Source organism: Diabrotica virgifera, chromosome 4 (genome assembly GCF_917563875.1).
Source record: "Diabrotica virgifera virgifera chromosome 4, PGI_DIABVI_V3a".
NCBI lineage: Eukaryota > Metazoa > Arthropoda > Insecta > Coleoptera > Chrysomelidae > Diabrotica > Diabrotica virgifera.
The window spans coordinates 44,473,320-44,500,396 of NC_065446.1; positions in this window are offsets into that span (position 1 = coordinate 44,473,320).

A 27,077-nucleotide genomic window follows, 5' to 3' on the forward strand; every position below is an offset into this window, starting at 1 on the left:
TTTTCTATTCAACTATTTTTAATGGGGATAAGCCACAATTTTACCAAAAAAATAATTTTATTAACGTTTCGACGCCCAAATCTGGTGTCGTTGTCAAAATACAAAATAATACTAAATTAAACAAAAATGTTGTTGCTTAGTAAAAAATTCTTCTAATAATTTATTTAATCTGACTCATTTATATGGGCAAATCAAACATGTATTATACATTTTAAAGTAGAAGACTTTAAAATGATATTGCCAATATTGATGAGTTGCGTTCCTGGGACGACTTTATTAAAAGATAGTTAAAAATAAAATAAAAATTTTATTTTTAATTCAGTTGCAATGCGAAGGCAAAACAATCTTACTTTTCAATTAGAATACGGAGCGCAGTCCAGTCCCTTGAATCGCGATTTTCGGCTCTTATTGGAGCCTCATCGGAAAGAACGTAGGCTTGTTCGCATTGCAACTGAATTAAAAATAAAAATTTTATTTTATTTTTGTATTGGTTTTTACTCCTTCGAGTAACTAGGTCCATTTTCTGTTGGAATTTACCAGCTGAACAGACGGGGTCGTGAATTGCAAGTTTTTTGAATTCCCTCTTGTCTTCTTCGCTTCAGCATCCATTTGGCTTGCAAATTTTAGAAGCCTTGGAGGTGTTACCAAGGAAATGGACCAATAAGTTTTCGATTTAAAAATCTTTTAGTAATATATTAATATTTTCTAAATATTATTAATAATGCTATTAGGATCGAAAACTTCATCTTTTAAAAGATAGTTCATTAATTGTGGCTTATTCCCCATTGAAAATAGTTAATTATTTCTCCATCACTCTGTAATACCGATCCTAGGTGCTTTAAACTATTGCTTTTCACAATCATTTCACCATCCAAAAATTCCATTTTGGATGGTGAAATTATTGTGAAATGCAATAGTTTTATGTACCTAGGATCGGTATTACAGGTATCGCATTATTAAGTAGATCGGTATTACTAAGTATACAGTATAATGCAAAATTTTTGCTTCAAATTCATGACTTCAGAAACAGTCGCCTTTTAGAAAAGAAACACCTTAAAGCATGAATTTTAATACTTGATTGGCCATCAATTGAAATATGCGTATTGGACATTATGTCATCAGTGTCGTCGTAATGACGTATTGACGATTTTTTTAAAAACGAACACGGAAAAACAAAAATGGCACGAAACACCTCATTTGAAACATCTCTTAATCGCCTTTGCAACTATGTATTATTCGTCTATCTGTTTGGCCTCAGAAAAATAACACATTGCAGAAGTTACTTCAAAGATCACAGGATTTTAACACTTCCTTCTTGATATATTTTAGAACCTGTTTGCTTAATTCGTAAACATCTACATGTCTTTCCAGCAAGACCTAATCATGGCTCTTCCACCAGAAATTCTACCTTTGACGTGTATTTACTGACCCCGTCCTCTGAGTTAGTAAAGAAATCTATACTATATTCCGCAAAAATACTGTATAACCATCTCCCTCTACCACTTAAATCTGCAGCATCTTTTCTCAAATTCCGTAAAATGACAAAAGTCTATATATCTGAAAGACCATATTATTCAGTAGAAGAATTTCCTATTCAATAACTAAGAAATCACAGTACTCTTTGTATAAGTAGTATTTTTAATCTATATTTGGGTGTGATAAGTAGCAGCTTAACTTTAAAACTCTACCGATGGGTCAAAAAATGCAAATGGAACGGGCTGTGCAGTGTTCCACGAAAATAAAAATTACCATCATCAGTATAGCTTACCCATTGAATGCTCAATATACACAGCAGAAATAATAGCAGTAATGTTTGCTCTTCAGTATGTACTGCTGAATTCAACTAACAATTATGTTATACATAATTGTTAGTTGAATTCAGCAGTACAAGAGTTGTTAACAAGAAACAATTAAGATCTAAATACTTCGTATTAGGGATGAAAGAAAATTTTGAATAAACAATATCATTCAGAATTAACAAATTGAATTTTATTCATATCTTCTTTTTCATTATAAACAAAATACCTTCTTGCCTTTGTCATGACACATTGTATATATTATGTCTTGAGCCACCAGGCCCTCAGTTTGGTAGATAATTTTAGACAATTAAATTATTATTATTGTATTGTACAGACATCTAAGGTACAATTTTTGTTCATCAATTTTTTCAATTATTCTTTTTAAAACTAATTATTTAAAAATTTCATTCATTTGTAATGTCAGCTGTCAGATGTCAACACCGGACAGATGAAACATTTAAAATCAAACCTACAATCAACCACTGTCAGTCAGTCGCCAGCTCATATCACTTCAAAATGGTTGGGTAAAACCTTTACCATGAAAAAAATTTTATATGTATGTATCGTCCCAGTGGTTGTTTTTATTGTTTTACCATAGAAAAACTAAAAATTAAAACTAGCTTTGATCAGCCGGAGTTGTACGGTGGACCTGAATTACAAATTTCTTAATGAGATGCAAGAAAATACATTCCTAAGTAGCCGGTACTTTTTATATATTGACGTAAGTTAAAAAACTTTGTACTTAGAACATCTTTTTACTTATTGTTTTAACTTTTTATTGTAGCATTAGCTCTGAAGATGACTTTTATGTCGAAAGCGCTTAGCTAAGGAAATTAAAATACATTTACACCAAAAGCTCTGCCAAAGCCATTTTTCAAGCAAAAAAAAACTTTAAAACTATTAGTTACTAAGGTAGACTATGCGATAGGCAATTTTTTTAAATTTTGCAATTGATTGTTTCTGTTTCACTTCATTATTGTTTTTTTAATTATATTGACGATTTATGTAATTATAGTAAATTGTTATTGTTTTGTTTTCATGACTCTTTGTAAGCTTTGTCGATAAAATTGTACAATTTTCCATGACAATAAAGCACATTTCTATTCTATTCTATTCTATTCGAATATATATTTCTACAGGGGTAACCAAAATATGTAAAAAATTGATCATTTCAGAAACAGATGACTTTAAAAAATCCTAAATCACGTCAATTTTAATGTTTGAATGGCCATTAATTGCTTTATACCTGTTGGATTAAAGTAAACTCTAACAAAACCCATTTTTTAATATTGAGTCGTAACCGACTTCCAGATTGTTCTTCTTAAAGTTCCCTCCCCTATCGGAGGTTGGATATCATAATGGCTATGATCACTTTGTTGACTGCTGCTCTGAATAGTTGTAATGAACTACAGTTAAACCATTCTCTAAGGTTCCTCAGCCAGGAGATGCTTCTTCTTCCTTGGATCCTTCCTTGCATAATAATTCTCATCAACTCATATTTTTTTCCTCTGTTAATATAACCCAAATATTCCAGTTTTCTAGTTTTTATACTTTTCATAATTTCTAACTCCTTATTCAAACGTCGTAGCACTTCAACATTGGTAATCCTTTGAGCCCACTGAATTTTCAATATTCTTCTGTAACACCACCTTTCGCACGCTTCTATTCTTCTTATGTGTTGTCTCTTCAATGTCCAAGCTTCCATTCCGTATAGCAATATAGAAAATATATAGCATCTTAGAGCCCCAATCTGAGAAGCAACTGATGGTCTTTGTTTGAAATGAGTGTTTTCATTTTTATAAATGCTTGCCTTGCAGTTTCAATTTGGACTTTAATTTCTTTGCTTTGGTCATTTTTATCATCATCCCAGGTTCCCCGATATTTGTATGTCTTAACTTTTTCTATTTGGGTTTGCTCTATCATTAACCTTTCATTTCCATGTTCCAATAATCGTTAATTCTATTTAGCAAATCTTCTAGCGATTCCAGGGTGTCTGCCATTATAACAGTGTCATCAGCGAATCTTATGTTATTTACTATTCTTTCGTTTATAGAGATTCCATCACTTTGCTTCGCTATCGCTTCCTGAAATATGGCTTCACTGTACAGGTTATACAATAGCGGCGACATAACACAACCCTGTCTTACTCCTCTCTTTATATCAATATTCTCGGATCCTTGTTCTTCTATCTTTATATTGGCCGTTTGATTCCAATACAGATTGATGATAATTCGTAAATCTCGTCTATCTATATCTCTGTTTTTCAATAATTCTATTAGTTTTTCATGTCGGACCCTGTCGAACGCTTTTTCGAAGTCGATGAAACATGAAGAAATATCCAGGTTCATATCTAAGCATCTTTGAGAGAGGACATTAAACGCAAACAATGCCTCTCTTGTTCCAAGTCCTTTGCGGAACTCAAATTGGGTATCATCCATATCATATTCTAGCTTTCTATATAATCTTCCATGAATCACTTTTAGAAATATTTTGAGGGTATGGCTTATTAGTGATATTATCCTATAGTCCGAAAAACCTTTGGCATATATTGTTTTTGTTATTATTACAAAGGTGGACACCAACCATTCCTGAGGGATTTTTCAGGTTTTATATACTTTATTAAACAGATCCAGTAGTACCGGTAGAGTTCCATCGTCTAGACATTTCAGTAATTACACAGGTATTTCGTCTGGACCTACAGTTTTTCCGTTTGTTGCGTTTCGTATTGCTTGTTTGATTTCCTCCATTATGATCTCTGGTCCCGTTTCGCTCTCGATTTCTTCCGGTTCTTGTCTATTATCCTCAAACCGATCTGTTATGTATGTCTTTCACTTTTTTAATTTCTCTGTGACTTCTATAATATTTTTTCCATTTATGTCTTTAAGAAGGCCATCTTTCTTTTTTCGCTGTGTATTTGTGATTTCCTTTATTTTCTTGTGCATGTTAAAGCTATCATACTTTTTAGAATATTCTTCTATTTCACTACATTGATTTGCCAACCAGGTGGATTTGGCCTCTTTTATTTTCTTTCCTATTAATCTCTGGATTTCCTTGTATTTTAACTTACTCCTGCCTTTATGTTTCTTTCTTTCCTCCATTAGCTCTAGGATTTCTGAAGTCATCCATCTCTGTTTTTTTATTATTTTTGTGGGTAATATCTTCTTTTCTGTCTCTACTAACGTTTCTTGTATCATGTTCCATTTGCCATTATCATTTGTTGTTTTTATCACGTCTTCTTCGATTTTATTTAAATTATTATTTACAGTCGAACTCGCTTATTAGAATACCGGCTAAAGGAATATCTCGGCTAAAGGAATAAAAATTTGAGGTCCCGAAACGTTTATACTAGCAACAAATGATCGGTTATTATAACATCCCGGTTATATGAATACTTTTGCTTGGCACGAAGGCTATTCCAATAAGCGGGTTCGACTGTATTTCTTTTTTTAACCTCTGACGTACAGGTTCTTCTTTTAAATTTGAGACATCAAATCGTGGTATATTTGTTTGTTTTTGGACCTTGTCAGTTTTATGTTCATTACGCCTACTAATAGATTATGATCTGAATTTATGTCAGCTCCGGGGTATGTTCCAGATGCATAACGGATCATCTAGATTCACACAGAGAAATGAAACGTAGAATCGCAATGACTAAACTAAAACTACTATGAAAATAAAGATAATTTTTGCAATAATAATTACCTAAGTTTACTAGTAGAACCAAGATAAATATGGCGCATAAGTATGTACACTAAAAGTATCAAGAATGAACAGAATTGAAGGATCGGAAATGTGGATTCATAAATGGATACTGAAGATATTTTGGACAGCAAGAAAAATTAATGAGAAAGTACATACTAAGGCATTCCCATACGAATTGGCAGATGAGTATGGCAGGGCGATACTATGTCACCTAAGCTGCTTATCACCGTTTTGAAATACGCCTTTAAAATGCTTGATTTGAGGGAGAAAGGTTTAAATATAGATAGACCAAATCTAACAAACTTGCGTTTCGCAGACGATGCAGTTCTTCTGGCAGACAATATAGGAGATATTAGAATAATGTTGCAAGTACTTTAAGAAGTTTGCTCTCAGGTTGGGTTAAAAATTAACATATCTAAGACAAAGCTAGTGACAAACCTGGTCCCCAGTGAAAACATTGTTATTAACGACTGAGAAATGGAGTTTGCGGAAAAGTACACATATCTTGGTAATGAAATACCAATCACGAAAGACAATCAAATATGAGACAATCAACGAGAAGAATTATCCTCTCCTGAGCCGCATATGGTAAACTCAGAGACGTATTCAAAGTGATCTTCCAATCTGCTGGAAACGGAAAGTATTTAACCCATGCATTTTGCTGGTTATGATCTATGGTGCTGAAAGTTTAACATTAACAACCGCATCTGCTAAGAAGCTAAGAATTGCTCGATGTAAGATGGAAAAGTCGATGACTGGTGTTTCATTACGGGACCATATAATAAACGAAGAACTACGATTGAGAACAGGAGTCACAGACATTGTATGCCAGGTGGCTAAACTTAAATGGGACGGGGCCGGTCAATTGGTCCGTTTGACAGATGGGAGATTGACAAAGAGGTTGCTCGACTGAAGACCAAGAGCCGATAAAAGAAGTAGAGGAAGCTCACCCACGCGATGGACGGAAGATATAAAAAGAATAACCACAAATTGGATTCAAAGAGCCCAGCACAGAAGAGAGTGGACGGAAATAGGGGAGGTCTATATCCAGCAGTGGATAAAAAGGGCTGATTGATGATGATGATGGCATACTAAGGAGGGTCAACAAGGATAGAGAATTGCTAAGGACTGTTAAAAACCAAAAAATGTCTAATCGGGGACATATAGTGAAGGTAAATCGATATAAATAAGTTTCTTGGTTAAAAAACGTTGGTGAATGGACTCCGATATTAAATACATAACAAGACAATTATTTCATGTTGCAGAAGTTCGAGAAGCCGGTGCAATGGTGATCGCCAATGTCAGATTTTTCTGATATGTCACGTGAAGCAGAAGAATCTATCTGTTCCATTGCAAATTTTTTATTATTAACATTAAAAATTTAGTAAGAAATAGTAATAAAACTATTTACTACTTTATAAATTTTCATCGGCTTTAAATTTAACAGTCAAATCATGGATTTTTATGTTACGTTATGTTATTTTTTTGAAATAAACAAGTTATTATTTTTTAAATATGGATTAGCGCAATTTTTGGCATAATTATATTAATCTATACAGGGTAGCGAAAAAGTATGGAAACACGGTAATTTCTCGGAAACCGCTGGAACGATTTTTATAGATTTTGGTGGATAAGGATTTTCTAATGCGGCCGATAATATAGTGGTAATTAGATTGTTGTCAAATATTCCGTTTTTCTGGAAATCTAATGAATTTTCTTATTTCAAATGGAACACCAAGTATATTTTTTGCGTTTTGAAGTCCTCAAGAAATACTGATTATATTTCATGTTTTATTCCCTATACATACCTAAATGCAATACTTTCAGAGTTATTGCTACATTTATTAAAAAAATATTTTTTTTCTACAACCGTGTTAAAAATGCAATTTTTAGCACTCCATACGAGTGTTCAAAATGCTACTTTAATGCACTAGTGCTTTAAAAATTTTAAGGCACTGCAGTTCGTATTGACCGTATAGGCAATTTTGATGTAATGTATAAAAATATAAAAATGGAATGTCAGTCAAGTTCAAGTAAAAGTTTTTGTAGATATTGTCCTGTAATGACGTTTGTAGAAAAAATATTGTATGATATGCGTGTTAAAAAGCACATTTTTAAGGCACTCATTTGAACTGCAGAACTCGCTATCGCTCCTTCTGTAAACTTTCACTTGAGTGCCTTAAACGTGTACTTTTAACACATATCATAAATAACTATTAAACAAATTATAAAAATAATTTTTTTTGGCCAGGTTAGACATTAGTTTAGATTCTTTGGATCATTGGGAACAAAAAGGTTTTGTGTAATTTTTCTCTAAAGTTAATCGTTTCCGACTTATAAATAAAATGACGATTTTCTAGGTTCAAAATCACAAGTAAAAAATATTATCTTTTAAAACTACGAAGTGCCTAAATCCATGCCTATTTTATCAGCTAATGATAAGTAATTTAGGCTTATTTCATTTTAAAACACCGTGTTTTAGTTGTTAATACAGCAAGATCGCCCGTCCTCTCATGTGCGCTTCATTAACAATTAAAAAAACAATGTTTTAGAGTAAAATTTGCCAATTCTTATAGGGAGCTAATAAATAGAAGAAAGTTTGAGCTTGAATATAGGTTCTTCATGATTTCAAAAATTATTATTTTTTACTTGTGGTTTTCAACCTTGGAATCGTCATTTTTCGATTTTTTTCAGTTTTAAATTGTTTATAACTCGGAAATGATTAACTTTAGAGAAAAATTATAAAAGACATTTTTTATTCCCAATGGTCCAAAAATCTAAAATATAATATATATCCGGGCCGAAAAATCTGATCTTTATAATTTGTTAAAAAAATATTTTTTTAGTAAATGTAGCAATAACTCTGAAATTATGGCATTTAGGAATAGGGAATATAACATGAAATATTATCACTATTTCTTAAGGACGTCAAAGCGCAAAAAATATACAGGGTGTTTCATTTGAAATAAGAAAGTTCATTAGATTTTCAGAAAAACAGAAGATTTGACAACAATGTAATTACCACTATACCTTTTCGCTACCCTGTATATTACATAATTGTATAAGTATACATTTTTGATAATTTTGATTCGCCCACCTACAGTCCTGTCGCCAGGGGGGGTACAACGGCCTCCTCTATTCAGATGGACTTACCCAAGTTTTTTTATGTATTTTGACCCGTAGAACACGAATTTTTTGGGTAACAGTTGATCCGGATGTCGATAAGATTGTTATAAACAAAGAAGTTGAGGAATTACATAACAGCGATTTCTCGAAAAACGAAACATGTTTTTGTATTTTTTGGGCCATTCTAACCAAAAGGTGTTCCTACAAATTTTTTCGTAGGATGCATAGTTTTCGAGATAAACGCGGTGGAACTTTCAAAAAATCGAAAAATTGCAATTTTTGTACCCGAATAACTTTTGATTGAAAAATAAAATAGCAATTCTGCTTACCGCATTTGAAAGTTCAAGTCAAAGTATATCGGTTTTAGTTATTTGCATTGCTAAAAATTTATTATTTCATTGTTAAACAAAAGTATAAACACCTAGTGCTGGAGTGATGTTTTCAATGATTTCTCATTTAAAATCGAACGAGTAGGTAGAGTAGGTACAAGTGCAAGCGAGGCTATTTCTACGTAGCATGCATGTAAACGCATGTATTAGGCACGGGAAACACTATGTGTTTATAGCTTTTTTTAGCAATAAACACATACATTTTTAGCAATGTATATATTCGAAACCGATAGAATTTGACTTGAACTTTCAAATGCGGTAAGCAGAATTGCTATTTTATTTTTTAATCAAAAGTTATTCGGGTTCAAAAATTGCAATTTTTCGATTTTTTGAAAGTTCAACCGCGTTTATCTCGAAAACTATGCATCCTACGAAAAAACTTGTAGGAACATTTTTTGGTTAGAATGGCCCAAAAAATACAAAAACATGTTTTGTTTTGCGAGAAATCGCTGTCATGTAATTCCTCAACTTCTTGGTTTATAACAATCTTATCGACATCCGGATCAACTGTTACCCAAAAAATTCGTGTTCTACGGTCCAAAATACATAATAAAAACTTGGGTAAGTCCATCTGAATACAGGAGGCCGTTGTACCCCCCCTGGCGACAGAACTACTACTTTTCTTTTTAAAAAGTAGCATGCTAGTCTCGAGCGCGTATATAAATTCTTGTAGAGGAGTAAAAGGCTTCAGGAACATAATTTTATGAAATAAAAATGGCAATTATAATTCTTAAGGGAGAACAGGAATAAAAAGGGCTATAAAAAAATTTAATTTGTTGACACATATTATTGCGTATAAATTATAACAAAAGTAAATAATAAATAGAAATTTGAGTCCGTCATTCTAGAGAAACTATAAAATTTGTTCCACTATGTAGCATTGATGTGTATGTGGCGTAAGCAGTATAGAAAATATAAAAAATATGTTGTTAGTAAACAAGATAAAGTATCATTTTTTGTCAAATGTCAAAATTTTGTTTCTATGATAACGCTCATTTAAAACATTTAAGAGAGTAGGCGCAAAATATCGGAGCAATGCTTTTTAAATGCATTAATTCTTTCCGAATCCTAAGAACTTTAATAAGTATTTTTGAATCCATTAAACTCAGAACGAGAGGTTACATTATTATTGAGGGCCGAAAGTTCCTGAAAACCTCTTTAATGTTTATTTTAATAAGTTATATTGGTGAAAAAAAAAGATAAAATTGAGTGCGATTTTTATTATTAATTATCTCATTCACAAGAAAAGTTTTGTTTATTCCAAGGGGTTTAACCCTTTTGTTCACCGTGTCATAAATTGATGACAACCTCTTCTATAATTTTTTATATGTAGCTCCATGTATTTTTACTGTTGAAACACATTGTCCCCGATTATGGACATCCTATTTCCTCCAATGAGTACTTGTGCTGCCATCTAAGAGCTTTGAACATAATATTTAATTTTTTGAATACAGTCGAACACGCTTATTGGAATAGCCTTCGTGTCAAGCAAAAGTATTCCTCTAACCGGGATATTCTAATCGATCATTGGTAGCTAGTAGAAACGTTCCGGGACCTCAAATTTCTATTCTTTAAACCGGGATATTCCTATAACCGGTATGCTAATAAGCAAGTTCGACCGTATAGGTTTCTATATTGCATGCGACATTTCTATATTGACATGCGACAAATTCAATGTCCACCTCTCTATAATCAAAGAACAAAATTGCTTTGTAAGGTAGTATACATTACTTCTTGAATAAAATACTTTAGTTTTTGTTTTTTGTCAGTATTTAAAAAAATATATCTAATATTTTTATTCCATTGGCTCACGATGGTCTCAAATGGACTCTCATCTTTTAGTGACCACACTGTGTATTTTAAAGATGTAAAACTAATATAAAAAAAATCTCAAAAAATTATTCTCGCTATGTAGTCCATTCTTTCACGGTTTTTGCTCTAAATTTTAAAGAACCGCTTGGATTGACATGAAATTTGGCATACGTATAGCTTACATGTCAAAGAAAAAAAGTGATATGTGCCGATGTGTGCTTTTGCCCTGGGGGTGACTTTTACCCCCTCTTGGGGGTGAAAAAATATATGTCCAAAATAAGTCCGGAAATGGGTAAACTGACTAATTTTAAGTAACTTTTGTTCTATAGAGCTTTTTCGCTAAGTCAACACTTTTCGAGTTATTTGTGAGTGAATATGTTCATTTTTCAACAAAATAACCACATTTTTAAACGGTTTTTCGCAAATAACTCAAAAAGTAAGTATTTTGTCGAAAAAACGTTCTTAGCAAAAATATAGCTTATAAAAAAGTAAAAAAATGGTGTACGCGTTAGGTCTCTGGATCTCGTAGAGCCAGAGTTATAGCCAATGAAACATAGATTCATATTCACCAAATTTCAAATAGAATATTTCGACGTAAAAGATCCAAAAATTAAGCACTTTTTGGGAAAAACCCATTATAACTTTTTTAGTGTTTAAAAAAAGCTTTATTTCTGTTTTTACAAAAAGTTTCTAGCATTAAATTTAAGCAAGTTACGCTCAAAATAAAGTTGGTCCCTTTTGTTTTTGCAAAAAAAAATCGGGAAGACCAACTCCTAATTAGCAACTTAAATGAAATTAATCGTTACCGCTCCACAAATTCTTTTACTTATGTTGTGTTTATATGATCTGTAAGTTTTATCGATTCAAAGTGCTTATTGTTGAAAAAATTTGGTTTCAAGGTAAAATTTTTAAAAATTTAAATTTTGAAAAATATCATTTTTTTCAAAATAACTTAAGAATCGTTAGAGATACCAAAAATCTCGAAAAACAAAAAAAAGTTAGATTTGCTTTTCTGAATATCATGTATTTTTTTGTTTCTCTGTTAGACAAAAATTGATTAAGATTTGGTGTTTCTAAATTTGCATACATTCGTGATCAGTGACTCGTTCAACCACTTTTAACTACAGCCCTTTCAATAATAAGGACTTTGAACCGATGAAACTTACAGATCATATAAACAATATAGACAAGAGTCAAGAAACTTGTAAAGTCGTAACGATTAAGTTCATTTAAGATACTAATTAGCGGGTGATTTTTTCGATTTTTTTACCAAAACCAAAAGGGACTAACTTTATTTTGAGCGTAACTTGTTTAATGTCGATGCTAGAAATTTTTATTATAAAACAAAAATGAAGCTTTTTTTAAACACTTTAAATAAGTTGTAATGAGTTTTCCCCTTTCACGTTAAAGTATTCCATTTGGAATTTGACGAATATGAACCTATTTTTCATTAGCTATAACTCTGCTTCTACTAGGTGTAGAGACGTGATATATACACCATTTTTTTTTAAATTTTTTACAGGCTATAATTTTGCTAAGAATGTTTTTTCGACCAAATACTTACTATTTGAGTTATTTTCGAAAAACCGTCTAAAAGCGTGGTTATTTTGTTGAAAAAGTGAACATATTCACTGCCAAATAACTCGAAAAGTATTGACTTAGTGAAAAAAACCTATAGAACAAAAGTTACTTAAATTAGCCAGTTTATCCATTTCCTGAATTTCTTTGGACGAATATTTAGGGCAAAAGCACATATCGGCACAATATCACTTTTTTTCTTTGACTTGTTAGCTATGTGTATGCCAAATTTCATGTCAATCCAAGCGGTTCTTTAAAATTTAGAGATGTTGCAATATTTTACCGTTAAAGAACGGACTAATGTTGCAAATTTCAGATTTTTAGTTAAATAAATTTAATTCTGGAACGAAAGGGTTAATGCAATGGTTTAATGCTAATAATGTAATATTTTATTGTACGTTTAAATTTTTCAAAAACACTTTTTACAGGATTCGAAAAAAATGAATGCATTTAAAAAGCATTGGCTCGAAATTTTGTGCCTACGCTCTTAAAGAACCGTTTTTATTTTTATTAATGAATGTTTTTTTATTATTAATGTTTACTCCCTCTCCATTAAAACCACTATACACTGACAAAATTAAAAAACATACAAAATGCTAGTGTCCGAATTTTTTTTCCTGTATTTACCTGTACACACTGTAGAGTGTATTTACCTTTATAAATTTTCATGGGTTTTAAATTTTAGTCAAGTTATGAATTTTTATTTGACGTTATAATACTTTTTTTCTACAACCGTGTTAAAAATGCAATTTTTAGCACTCTTTAGCACTTTAGCAATTTGACCGTACAGGCAATTTTGATGTAATGTCAAAAAAATATAAAAATGGAATGTCAGTCAAGCTCAAGTAAAAGTTTTTGTTGATATTGTCCTGTAATTACGTTTGTAGAAAAACTATTGTATGATATGCGTGTTAAAAAATACATTTTAAAGGCACTCATGTGAATTGCAGAACTCGCTATCGCTCATTCTGCAAACTTTCACATGCGTGCCTTAAACGTGTACTTTTAACACTTATATCATAAATAACTAATTTAATTTTTAAATATTGATTAGCAAAATTTTTGATATACCTAATTATATCTATTATATTATTATTGTATAATATACATTTTTGGTAGTTTCCTGTCGCCCCCTGTATTTCAATTTTCTTTTCAAAAAGTGGCATGCTACTCTCGAGCGCGTATATAAATCCTTGTAGAGAAGTAAAAAGGGCTTCGGGAGAATGATTTTATGAAATAAAAATGACAATTTTATAATTCGTAAGAAACAACACGAATAAGAAGGGATATTAAAAAAATAAAAATGTCTTGACACGTATAATAAATAATACTAGAAAGAAACAAAAAACACAAAAATTTGAGTCTGTCATTGGAGAGAAACTATAAAATTTGGTCCACTATGTAATGTAGCATTGATGTGTATGTAGCGGTACTGAAGTAAAAAGAGGATGAGAGGCGGGCAGGCGGCAGCGGGCGATAGCTATCGATCGCGCCGGCGCCGGCGCTCTAATGCGCCGCCGTCGGTGCTGTCAGTGTCGAGTGAGAAACGGCCGGTGCCACAGCTTCGGCCCGGGCGGGGAGGACGACGACGACTCTGACCATCATCACACCGCATTTACCTCTTCGAGTAAAGATGGCGGCCCAAAGATTCGTAGTTTCAAGTGTTAGAGTTTCGGTAACGCGACAAGTGTCTTAGAGTGAGTGATGTGAGATGTCTAGGAGGCCCTCCTGCACCTCCTCCACCACCTCGTTCTTCTATGCCGCCGGCAAGCATGCAGCATGAGCGAGGATTGTGGGGGGCCCGCTTGGAGTTTGGAGCAGCCTTCTTGTAGCCGGGAGCCTCGGAGGCACACCGTCGTCGATCCCGGGGGCACTCGGAGCCGCGAGGGGGGGCACTCCGGCCGCCCGCAGCGATGCTCCCGGTTCCCGTAGCTGCTGACGCCGTCGCCGCCACCGCACCCTGCCCCGCAGAATGCCCCGGGCCCCTCGATCGGGCCGCCTGTCATCGCTGCTCCTGATGGCCGGCCTGGCGTTCGCCGCCACTCTTACCTCCGTCACCAGCTCATCGTCACCGCTCTCCAAACACGACGACGACGCCTCCTCCGTTGTCGTTGACGGTGTTGACGTTATTCGCGTTGGCGCTCCTCCAACGTGGCCACTCTCATCATCTTCTAATTCTAATTATTGCAGCAGTTCAGTCGTCGACGACACGACTGTGTGTCCGCCGCCCTGTCAGACCTCAGACAGATCTAAACAGTGCCTTCATTATTTGCAAGATTCGCACAAAGAGGAAGTCTGCGGAGGAGACGTGCCGCCCCAGCGCAGGCGTGACGTGCTGCACCGACTCCGGATGCCCCACTGCTGTGAACACGCTGTCGACAAGGCGCTCCCCGAGGCCGCTTTCCACGGGGACTCCAACACCTGCCATCGACTCCTTACAACACTCATCGAGCTCGATAACTTTGCCAGGATTCTATCCTGCAATCACGCTGACCTGCTCACTCGCTATGATTGTTCACAGAATTATTCCATCGTTCACAACTGCAAAGACTGCAAGGTAAAAATCCTCATAAACAATTCATCTTACTATTAATTACTGCAATATCCAATTTTTACAACAATTATAAAATGTTCCCATTCCTAATTTAACAATTTGTAAAAAAAGGAAAAGGAGTTTACTCAGGACGAAACACTTTATTTAGCCACTTCTTACTTTTCAGCAGATTTTTATTTTACTTAAAAGGCTGACTTGTATTTTTAGGAAAATGAGATAATTTGAAAGGAAGCAGCAAATAACTAAATATCAACAATATCCATTAAATTTAACAATCCAAAGTAAAATGATAAATACGGACGTACTTGTTTCATTTTCAGTAACAATATTAAGGTATTGTTATAAGTCATAACGTAAATACAATTATTAATAGTCTACTTAGATTTAAGGATAAAGGAAACAACTATCCTTTAAATTAAAATTGGGTACAATACAATTGAGGCCATGAGAACCAGAGTGGCCTAACTGATAAGAACATTGCTTTACATAATCAAGGAAAATGATCAGAGGCTAACAATGTTCGATTGTTTTAGTAATTGTATGTTGACCAAAAATCATCCCGGTCAACATCCAGTTACTAAAAAAATCGGAGATTGATAGCCTCTGATTATTTTCCTTGATTATGTAAAGTAATGTTCTTATCAGCTAGGCCGTTCTGGTTCTCATGACCTCAATTTGTCTTCTAAAATTCTACCTAACACATTAAAAATATTATCTGAAGTTCCAAATTATCCATATTCATATTTGCAGTTCTTTACTATGCCACGTTTCTAATTTTTGCCTGTTGTATATTCTATCTGGTTCCTCCGTTGAATACTCATTATAATACCAACAAATTTCCAAATTATCCTTCAACAAACGTATCTACCATTCCACAGAGCATTATTCTCTCAAATTTCCGTTTCCAAGCAAATCATACAACATTGTTATGAGAACAATCTAAATACACTCGACAACAGTTGTATAGGTGCCTAATCATTTATGTCCTTTGCACAGTACAAACAAGGAAGAGAGATTTGCTTTAGACGGTGTTCTCTTCTGGTGTTTATGAAATAAAAGTGACTGTATTTGAAATTGGGGCTGTTTATGTTTTTTTTAAATATCATTCCACGAAAACAAAATATTTGATAAAAACAGAGCATGCTTCAACAATTACATATTATGTGGACAAGAAAGAATTGTTCAAACTACTCAAAAAAAATTATTTGTTAATTAATCATTGAATCAACAGATAACTTGTTATATTTAAAGTAAATTACTAGTTTTATCTTAATATATTCGTGCTCTTTCCCTAATTTTAGCCTTTTTATTTGTTTTACTGCGCTGATCTTTTAGAGTTTATCTGTGCCATAACGCATTCTCTAGTTTTGAGCATGCGCGTGTAACAAATCGTAAAAACCGAAATCTGGGATATATAGAACATCCAATTTAAATGGAAAATAAAATAACCGTCTGTAATATGAAAATCTATGTATTTTATTCATATTATGTTCATTGCTTAATTGATAAAGATTTGAATATTGAATCCATTTTAATAAACTTTATTAAATCAAAGCAATATAAATATTTTAGACGTGAACACTTTTGTAAAATTTTGAATAAATCGATACATTGGAATTTATATAACAACAAGGATTTAGAAGTAGAAGATCATGTAACGATGCAGTTTTGTGATAAGCCAAATAGCGGAGAAATCATTAAAATATAATAAACCAGCCTTTTTCTGTTTCATAGACCTAGAGAAAGCCTCTGATAGAATACAATCAAAAGATGTAATACACCTACTATATGACAACTATTTACCACTGAATACCTATCATAAAACTGATAGAAAGCATAATATGTAAGAAATAAAAAAGAAATGAAAGTAAATGGAATAATAACAGAGCCCATAGAAGCAAACACAGAGATCAGGCAAGGAGATTCACTAGGTCCTTTACTGTTTAACATAATGTTCGATGAAATAATAAAACAAGTGAAGAAAAAAAGATGGTGCAAAATGGGCGATAGGTGGATAAAAATACTCTGTTACACTGATGCCACCGTGTTAGTAGCAGATTGCGAAGACCACCTTCAAAGATTACTGCACAAATTCAACACTAATGCAAAAAAATGATATAAAAATATCAGCCCAAAAACAAAAAGCTTAGTAATAGCTAAAGAACCAATAATATGCAAATTGGAGTTAGACAATCAAATTGTACAACAGGTAATGACTTTCGAATACCTGGAAATTAATCTATCAGTTGACAACAATATCGAAGAAGAACAGGTAAAACACAAAATAATTAAAGCCAGAGTAGAACAGCCGGATACCTAAACAACACAATTTGGAAAAACAAACACCTAAAAGTGGTAACAAAGGCCCGAATATATGTCAGTTATTAGGCTAGTTATAACTTACACACAACCGAAACAAGATCAGACAGAAGCAAAACACAAAAACATCTGGAGATTGCTGGAAAAGAAATACATGACAGGGTGAGAAGTGAGAAAATCAGACGCATACGTGGGGTAGACAATATAAATACCTGGGTAAAAAACAGAAAAGAAGAGTGGAATGAGCACATAAGTAGGATGTCTGAATCAAGGATAGTAAGAATAGCCAGGGACAACTCACCGTTAGGCAAAAGAAGTATAGGACGCCAAAGGAAAAAATGGAATGTCAATTTAGGGGCAGAATAAAAGGCACCGTTGAAGAAAAACAGGCAGTACTGCCTATACAAAATAAAAACAAGAAGAAGAAGAAATTTTTATGAATACTAATAAAAACCCATTCTCTGATGGTAAAAATGCTACTACGAATACGGAATTATGTTTATATGCGATTAGCCGCAGTTGACTATGACAATTACATTTTTACCTAAACATTTGACGTTTCGATTTCCACTTCGGAAATCGTTCTCAAAAAAGATTATTAAAGAAATTGTATTGAAATAGTATATTATGCAACGAGAACTTAATGGTGGTCATTATGAAGCGAGTATTATGGATACGAAACGAGCCGTATGCGGCGAATTTCGTATAGAGTACGAGCTTCATAATGATGATTAAATGCAAGTTGTATACACTATTTTTTCTATGACCGTTTACAACAAAAAATATATTAAAATTTATTAATTTTGTAACACGAACAAATTAAGTAGTTTGTCAGTTTGATAGTTTGTTTACATGTTGAGAACTGTCAAAGCGTATGTATTTGACTCGCCACTGCTCACTGCGCGTGTACCATGTTTATCGCGAATACCATATCGCGATTCTGTTGGTTAAAAATTTGTATTTTAATGAAAATCTGGAATCTGGAATCTAGTGATATCATAACTGATATATTATAGTATGAGAATAGAAAAAAGTATATTATTATGTCAGTCAGGAATTTATTATAATATGCTTCTGGTCTGTGAGTTCAAATGGAGAACAAATCTTGTAAATATCTCCACCAGAATGTGGGTTGTTTGTGTACAATATTTTGTACGAAATCCTCCATGCATACAGTGTGTCCACGGATGGGGTGCCCAAGAGGAAAAACTTGTTAATGTTATGTAATGTGAAAAACCCCATAAAACGAAATAAAATTCAAGTTTTTCAAAACGCTTAATATTAAAGCAAATTTTATATAAATCCCTACAAGAATAAAAACCGCTAAACGCCGTAAAAATGAGTGGCGCATACAATATTCCAGCTACAAAAGATCTGATATGAATATTACGTGGCGCGAAAATGTATTTTCATTTTGATGCAAAACAAAATTCTGGTTTTAATTTAAAAGATTTTCCATAATATTTGCTAAATTTGAAGTAAACGCGCCACAAAAGAGTAACTTTGATACAGTTTGAATTTTGAAACTCTTTTGTGGCGCGTTTACTTCAAATTTAGCAAATATTATGGAAAAATCTTTTACATTAAAACTAGAATTTTGTTTTGCATCAAAATGAAAATACATTTTCGCGCCACGTAATATTCATATCATATCTTTTGTAGCTGGAATATTGTATGCCTCACTCATTTTTACGGCGTTTAGCGGTTTTTTATTCTTGTATCAGGAGTTTTTCAAAGTTATTTATAAATTAAATGTATGAAGTTGAATGCAATGTTTCTTGATTACACGTTAAGTTTTATAAATGGTCGCCTTTGTCGCATTACCTCCCAAATGATCTAGTGTCCATCGAATGTACACTAGATTTTTTTTCTATTCGAAATAGATTGAAAAATATATTGGGATGGCCGGTAAATAAACTCGGATTGCCCATTGCCAGATCAAATTTAGCGTCGTAACTACTGCAACTACATAAATGGAATAATCGTTAATTGTATTATACTTTTGTAGCTTAATAACTTCTAAACGGCTTAACCGATGCTGATCTCTAAACATGAGTTTGAAACATATTGACAAGTAATATATGATGCATTGAAGGTCAAGTAAGGTAACTGAAGCTATTACAGGAATTATTGAGCTTGAAAAACCGCTTTTTCCATAGATAATAGATTTGATCATATTTATGAAGCCTATTACTTAAAAATTCGAATTTTCCCGAATATAAGGTATACACCGTTAGATTTGTCTGGAGTCCTTCTACAAATGCTCAGTTATTGGCGTAATTCGTAGGTTGAAATTTTGAGGAACTGTCGAAAAACCAAAATTTTCAAATTTTAGTTTTTCAGTTTTTCGGCTACGCTGAGCCGAGTATATGTCTGATCCTGGCAGCTTATACACCATTTAAAAGCTTAACTCAACACTATTGGTTTGGTGTATTTGAAGTTCTCCTGTCTCGTCTTAAACCGAAGATATATACCCCCAAAAAATATGTCGTTTTTTACATACCAAGTTCTATAGTTGGCTTATGGGTGGTCAAAACTCACAAACTACACCGGTTCTGAATCGGACCTGACCCCCTCTTCAAACAAAGAAAAAAAATTCAGATTGGTTTAACTTTTCCAGACGCATACATACATACATACATACATACATACATACATATCCACAAATATTTTCCCTTTTTTAAATAGAAATTGAGTCATATTTCTGAGCTCGGTAAATATTGAATGGTATAACCGATTTTCAAAATTAGATATGCGTTGGAAAGGTAATGACCAGTACTATTAGAGGCTGCAAAGGTCGACTTAAATTTTGAAACTTTTGGAAGTTTTGGGGACGAGATCGAAAAACAGACCCTAAATAGGAAGGGCCGTAACATCCACACCCTTAGACCAAAATGGATGGTTGACATAAGAATGGGTGAGTCATTTCCTGAACTTTAAGATGGAAGTTGGCCCAATTTTCATTTCAGTCAGATTTAGAAAATTTCGTGTATATAATATAGTGTCGCGTGTAGGGGGGTGTAGGTGTGCGCCACTGGCGAGAACTGCCGTTCTCTGGTAATAAGTTTTTACCGTATACCATACAAAAAAATACCGCTAACCTACAATATTATGCTTCCAATTGGATTTTTCCATTTTTTTATTTATTGGTTTTTTAACCTTAACTTTTTTATTTTTTATATTAGAAAGTTTGTTAAAAAATTTTTTTGTAAATTTTTTTTTAATATTAAATCCTTTTAAAATCCTCAGTCGCAAAAAGAGGTGACTTTGAAAGGGTTGGTAAAGGTGGTTTTTGCATGTTATTACAAGTTTTATTGTATGTAGCTCACTCAATTCTTGTTGTAGAAAACATTTTCGTAAACCAAGTTCTTAAGAATTAAACAAGCTACATTTTCATATGTAAACATTTTTTCGCATCTCTGATGCTAATCTTTCTATTCTGAAGAAAAGAGCATGTTTTATCAAACTACAAAAATTCGTTATTCGTTTTTAACTCCAGTTTTTTAAAAACTAATTGTTTTAAGCAGGTCAAACTTCTGTAATCTATTAAAAATACATAAATAAAAAATACGGAATAAGGTCGATGACTAATTTTAATTAGGGTGGTAATTAGGGGGTTGTTTCCGATAACTTTTTGACTGAAAAAATAGGGACTGGCATTCTTTTCATTATAAGTCACTTAATTTTTAAGCTACATACTTACTTTATTTTTTATTTTGAAGATAGATCTTTTTAAACATTTAAAATTAGTTTCTATAAGTTATCCTCAAAAAATGCATAGTTTCTCCGTCTTTTGACTTTGAAACTACATATAATATTTAGTATTTGACGAAGTAATAAAGTACAGCTCGTTTACTTTGGTCTTAAAGATAAAAAAAACACTTTGTTTCTTTTTTAAAAGGTATATATTCGTTAAGTAAAGTTGTTTTGATAAAGCAAAAACTTTTTGAGTTATTAGCAGAAAACTGATAAATAACATTGATTTTTTCGATATGAAACTGACACTTTCGTTAACCAATAAATCGAAAACTCTTATTTGAGTTATTCGCAGAAAAATAATTAATAACATTGATTTTTTCGATATGAAACTAACACTTTCGACAACCAATAAATCTAAAACTATTAATTTTATCAAAAAAATGAATAAAACATTTTTTGCTTACAATTAATGTTTTTACCAACATTTGCTGTCAAAATCATAAAAGCGTCTTTCGGCATCATATAGATTTTAATCCTTGGACTTTCCACTACTTATTGTCAAATTTTCAAGCAAATCGATCCATTCTGTAAAAATTGCGAAGTGAAAAGTTTCAGTTCCTGGACTAATTATACTTTTGGAGCTCTATAACTTTTGAACGGCTTAACTGATTTTGATCAATAAACATGAGTTTGAAACATATTGATAGAAGTATCTGATGAATTTAAGATTAAGTATGATAACTGAACGTATTACAGGAATTATTGGGCTTGAAAAACCGTTTTTCCCATAAGAAATAGATTAAATCATATTTATGAAGCCTATAACTTAAAAATTCGAATTTTTCCAGATATGAGGTATACACTGTTAGATGCGTCTAGAGACCTTCTACAAACGCTCAGTTATTGGCGCAATTCGTAGGTTGATATTTTGAATAATTGTCGAAAAACCAAAATTTTCAAAGTTTAATTTTTTAGTTTTTCGGCTATGGTGAGCAGTCTATACGTCTCAGCTTAATAAGTTACACACCGTTTGAAAGCTTAACTCATCCCTATTCATTTAATGTGTTTGCAGTTTTCCTGTCTTTCCTTGAACCTAAGATATATACGCCCAAATAATATGCTATTTTGTATCAACCTAGCCCTCTAGCGGGCTTACGGGTAGTCAGAAGTCAAAAATTACACCGGTTCTGAATCGGCCCTCACAACCTCTTGAAACACAGAGAAAAAGTTCAGATCGGTGTAACTTTTCCACACACATACAAACATACAAACATATCCACAAACATTTTCCCCTTTTTAAATAAAAATTGAGTCATAATTCTGAGCTAGGTAACTTTTGAATGGTACAACCGATTTTCAAAATTAGACATCCGTTGGAAAGGTAATGATCAGTGCTATCAGAAGCCGTAAAGGTCGGACTTAAATTTTTGAAATTTTTGGGAGTTTTGGGGACGAGAACGAAAAACAGACCCTAAATAGGAAAGGCCGTAAAATCCACACCCTTGGACCAAAATGGAGAGTTGACATATGGATGGGTGAGTTTTTTCCTAAACTTTAAGATGGGATTTGGTCTAATTTTCAATTCAGTCAAATTTAGAAAATCGAAAATTTGGTGTATATAGTGTCGCTTGTAGGGGTATTGTTGTTGGGGTTGTGCGCCATTGACGAGAACTGCCGTTCTCTGGTAATAAAGTTTTGCACCTAGTTCGAAATCGTAACAATAATCTAGTGTTGCTAAGCGACAATAACAAAACAATGATAAAGAATAATAGGAAAACTAACAGTAAATAAAAAAAAAACATCTATTTGACGTAGCCTCCACCAACTTCAAAACGTCTCTCCACCATATTTTTAAATTCTATATAAGCGTTTATTAGCATGTCTGGGGTGATTCCTCTGACAGCATTAATGGATTGCTTGTTTCAACCAAGATGTAGTATCCGGCAAATATTGACTATTTTTTTATCTGTTTGTCCTTCGTCCAGTGTGTGTTTAATGTTATTTATAAGTCTTTAAATTACCTAATTTCTTGCCGTACAAATGCTGTCTACACTTTGCTGGGATATCTTCCTATTTTGATGAAGTAAGTCCAAGTTATTGTAATTTTTTGTCTAACATCAACTTTGATTTTTGTCAAAGTTTTTCCACTTATTTCTTTTGTTATCTTTCTTCAATCCATTCCGCATAACGAGTAGGTACATCTGTTTATTTTTCATTGAACATTTAAATCGCATGTGGGTTTATCAATTTTAATTCGTTTTATGGGGTTTTAAAACAAGCAAAACGTTTTATCAAGAATAGGGGAGTGCATATAGATTACCACTTCGGAAAAAATCAAACAAGATAGAACTTTTTGTAATTTCATTAAGAAATGTTTAATAGACAACATATCAAAAAGATCTACTCGAGAAGTGGGTGCTTCCTTTTTTAATAAACAAAAGAAATGCCATATTAGATGTTTTTTTAAATAACCTCGAAAATATCAATTTTAGAAGAAAACTGACATGACCATTAAAAAATTTAGAAAATTTTACAAAAAAAATCGTATATAAGGATTTTTCTACTATATGGGACCCATACTATATTTATTATATACTTGTGACATACCTGTTACAGAAAATATTAAACTGGCAACATTTGCAGACGACACTGCAATACTAGCAGTCGGTGAAACATTCGAAGAAACAACTAGACACCTGCAAAATGCAGTAAACAAAATAAACACCTGGAATAATAAATGGCGCATAAAAATCAATGAAGGGAAATCTGCCCATATCGATTTCACCTACAAAAGAATAAATAGTCACCCAGTTAGAATAAACAATAAAATCGTTCCGTACAAGAAAACAGTTAAATATCTAGGGCTACATTTGGATAGCAAATTAAAGTGGCAGGAACATATCAGAAAGAAAACCGAAGAACTAAAACTGAAGTACAAGAAGTTATATTGGTTATTAGGTAGAAGCTCACAACTTACAATCAAAAACAAAGTATTAGTTTACAAACAAATGCTCCAACCAGTATGGTCCTATGGTCTACAGTTATGGGGCTGTACTAGTGAGAGTAACTATGCTTGCCTTCAAAGAGTCCAAAACCGAATACTAAGAAACATAGTCAACGCTCCATGGTATATCCGCAACAAAGACCTACATCGGGAACTTCGTATAGCAACAATCAAAGAAGAAATAAAGAAGATTGCCAAGGGTCACGAAAAACGACTCCACAACCATACAAACAGGGAAGTGTTAGAACTTTTAGATAATCAAAACCTAGTCCGCAGGCTCAAACGCACCAAACCTTTTGAACTTGTGTGATAGTGATAAATCTATAAAAATGTCAGTGTCAGTTTAAATTCGGACAGTGAACCTAGCCACAACAGTGATGTGTGCAACAATAATTATTAATTTCTAAGGTGAACTGTTGGGAATACCTAGGACAGTACAGTAGTAGATTAAGTTAAATGTAAAATGCTGGTTAGTCTTAAGATTAGGTGCATTGTTAATTTAATAAATAATAAAAAAAAAATATAAGGATTTTTCTAAAATTAAATCTGTAGCTCCTATAATTTTTTATTTATAACGCTAAAGTCACCCTTCTCACAAACGTTGGCGCACTGTAAACTAGCGTATGGCGAAGTTCACGGTTGAGTTATTTTAATTTAATTCTTTAACTGCTCGATCAAATGAAATTTTAGAAACTGGAAATGAAAGCAAAATAGTTAAACCATCTTATGGTTATAATAAAAACAAATCAAATGTATGGGCATAAGTACGGTGTGTTGGTTTTTTTGTCGATATATCGGCCTTCTCTAATTTAACTCTTATTACTTAGCTTTTACTCCAGTGCTATACTGAGAAAAGCTGGTGGCACCAGAACTGACTTTCATAATGCTGTAATTGAATTTAACGTATTTCTGCTAGCGTTTGGAGGAATTGTTTTTAGTTTTTAATTTATGTTGTTGTATCGTAAGCTAGAGGTTATATCATGTCTAGTAAAAACTTGGACAGTCTGCTGCAAGAAGAACCCATGCAGCAGTCTTCAATCATACACAATAGATATGCAACACACAATACACAAACACAATACTTCCAGGCACAGAATCGCATAAAGCATATAGAAATAATGCATGAGCACAAGGAATAATCTGAATTCGATGTACCAAAAGGCATAAAACTTACACCCTCAGATCTTTTCAGCCAAATCATGGCTGTTGCCTATAACACCACGACCAAGTATTCAACCTCAATTTTGATAAGACTGAACCTCCTCAACACCTTGGCAATTATATACTGTTTCAACACAATTTCTTTTTTCAACACAAATTTTTAGGTAAAAATATAATTGTCATTAAAAACAACTGTTGTTAATCGCATATCAACAAAATAGGAGGCCATGAGAGCCAGAGTGGCCTAACTGATTTTAACATTAGTTTACCTAATCAAAGAAAATGATCAACAGCTATCAATGTCCAATTGTTTTTGTAAATGTATGTTGACCAATACTGATTCTTGGTCAACATAAACTTCTAAAAAATCGGACATTATTAGCTTCTGATAATTTTCTTTGATTATGTAAAGTAATGTTAAAATAAGTTAGGCTCTCATGGCCTCATATTTAACTTAAAACATGCCAAAAGAAACAAGTTTGAGAAGCTTATATTGAAAGATAGGTTGCCTGAATGACACGGTATGGAGAAATAAAAATATCGGAAAAGAAATGAAAGGCAGAATTTACAAAACAGTCATCAGTCCAATACTGACATACGCGGCAGAAACATGACCCGACACTCCCTCCCTCCTGTCGTTTCCCCATTACTGAGGATCGTAATTTCTTCCGATATTCCTAACAATGTTTCTCCATTGGTCTCTATCTTCAGCTGCTCTAAGAGCTTCGCAGAATGAGTTTCCAGCTGAATGCTTTATTTGGTCAGACCATCTAGTTGGTGATCGTCCTCTTGATCTTCTCCCCGGAACGTTTCCAGAAACAATTAATTTCTCCAAACTGTCGTCACCTCTGCGAACCACGTGACCAAAGAATTTCAGAATTCGTTGCAGACATATTGTGGACAGCCTTTTTTTAATATTGAGTTGGTTTAGAATGGAAACGTTTGTGCTATGAGCTGTCCAAGGTATGCGCAGCATTCTTCTCCAGCACCACATCTCAAAGGCATCAATTTTTGGTGCTCGCATGCGCGAAGAGTCCAAGTCTCTGCTCCGTATAGAAATATTGAGAATACAAGGGCATTCACCAGTCTCATCTTGATATCTTGAGAGAGAAATCTGTCTTTCCAAAGTTTAGTTAGGCGACTCATCGCATTTTTTGCCACACCAATACGTCTCCGAACTTCTGCTTCACAGTTACCATCGTTAGTTATCCTAGACCCGAGAAAGACAAAGGTGTTTACTATCTGGTATTCCTGTAATATGTTAGTCAGTTGAATAGTGTCAAATCTGTCGACAACCATTATTTTTGTCTTAGCTTTATTGATTTTCAGACCAACTTTATTGCTTTCGTACTCAACTTTTCGCAGAAGATCAAACATTTCTTGCTCATTTGCTGCTATAAGTGTAGTGTCATCAGCAAATCTTAAATTGGAGATTTTTCTACCAGCTCCTGTCACTCCACCGGCCCATCCTTCTAAAACCATCCTCATGACATGTTCACCATAAATGTTAAATAAGTCAGGTGACAACACGCATCCTTGTCTAACACCTCTCTCGGTCTTGAATTGGTTTGAAAACTTCTGATCTAGTCGTACTCTCGCCATATTAGACTGGTACAGATTTTTAATAAGTGTCACCAGGTGCATTGGTGGGCCCATTTCTATTAAAATTGACCACAGATTTATCCAGCTTACACAATCAAATGCCTTTTGGTAGTCAACGAAGCATATAATCATGGGTACTTGAAATTCTCTAGACTTTTCAATGAGTTGTCTTAAGTTCAGGATTTGTTCCCTTGTACCTTTACCCTTTACAAACCCCGCTTGTTCCTGAGGTATTTGGTAATATAGATAGGTTTTTAATCTGTTTTTGATGATATGCAACAAGATTTTACTAGCATGTGTTATTAGTGACAGTGTGCGGTAGTTTTCACATC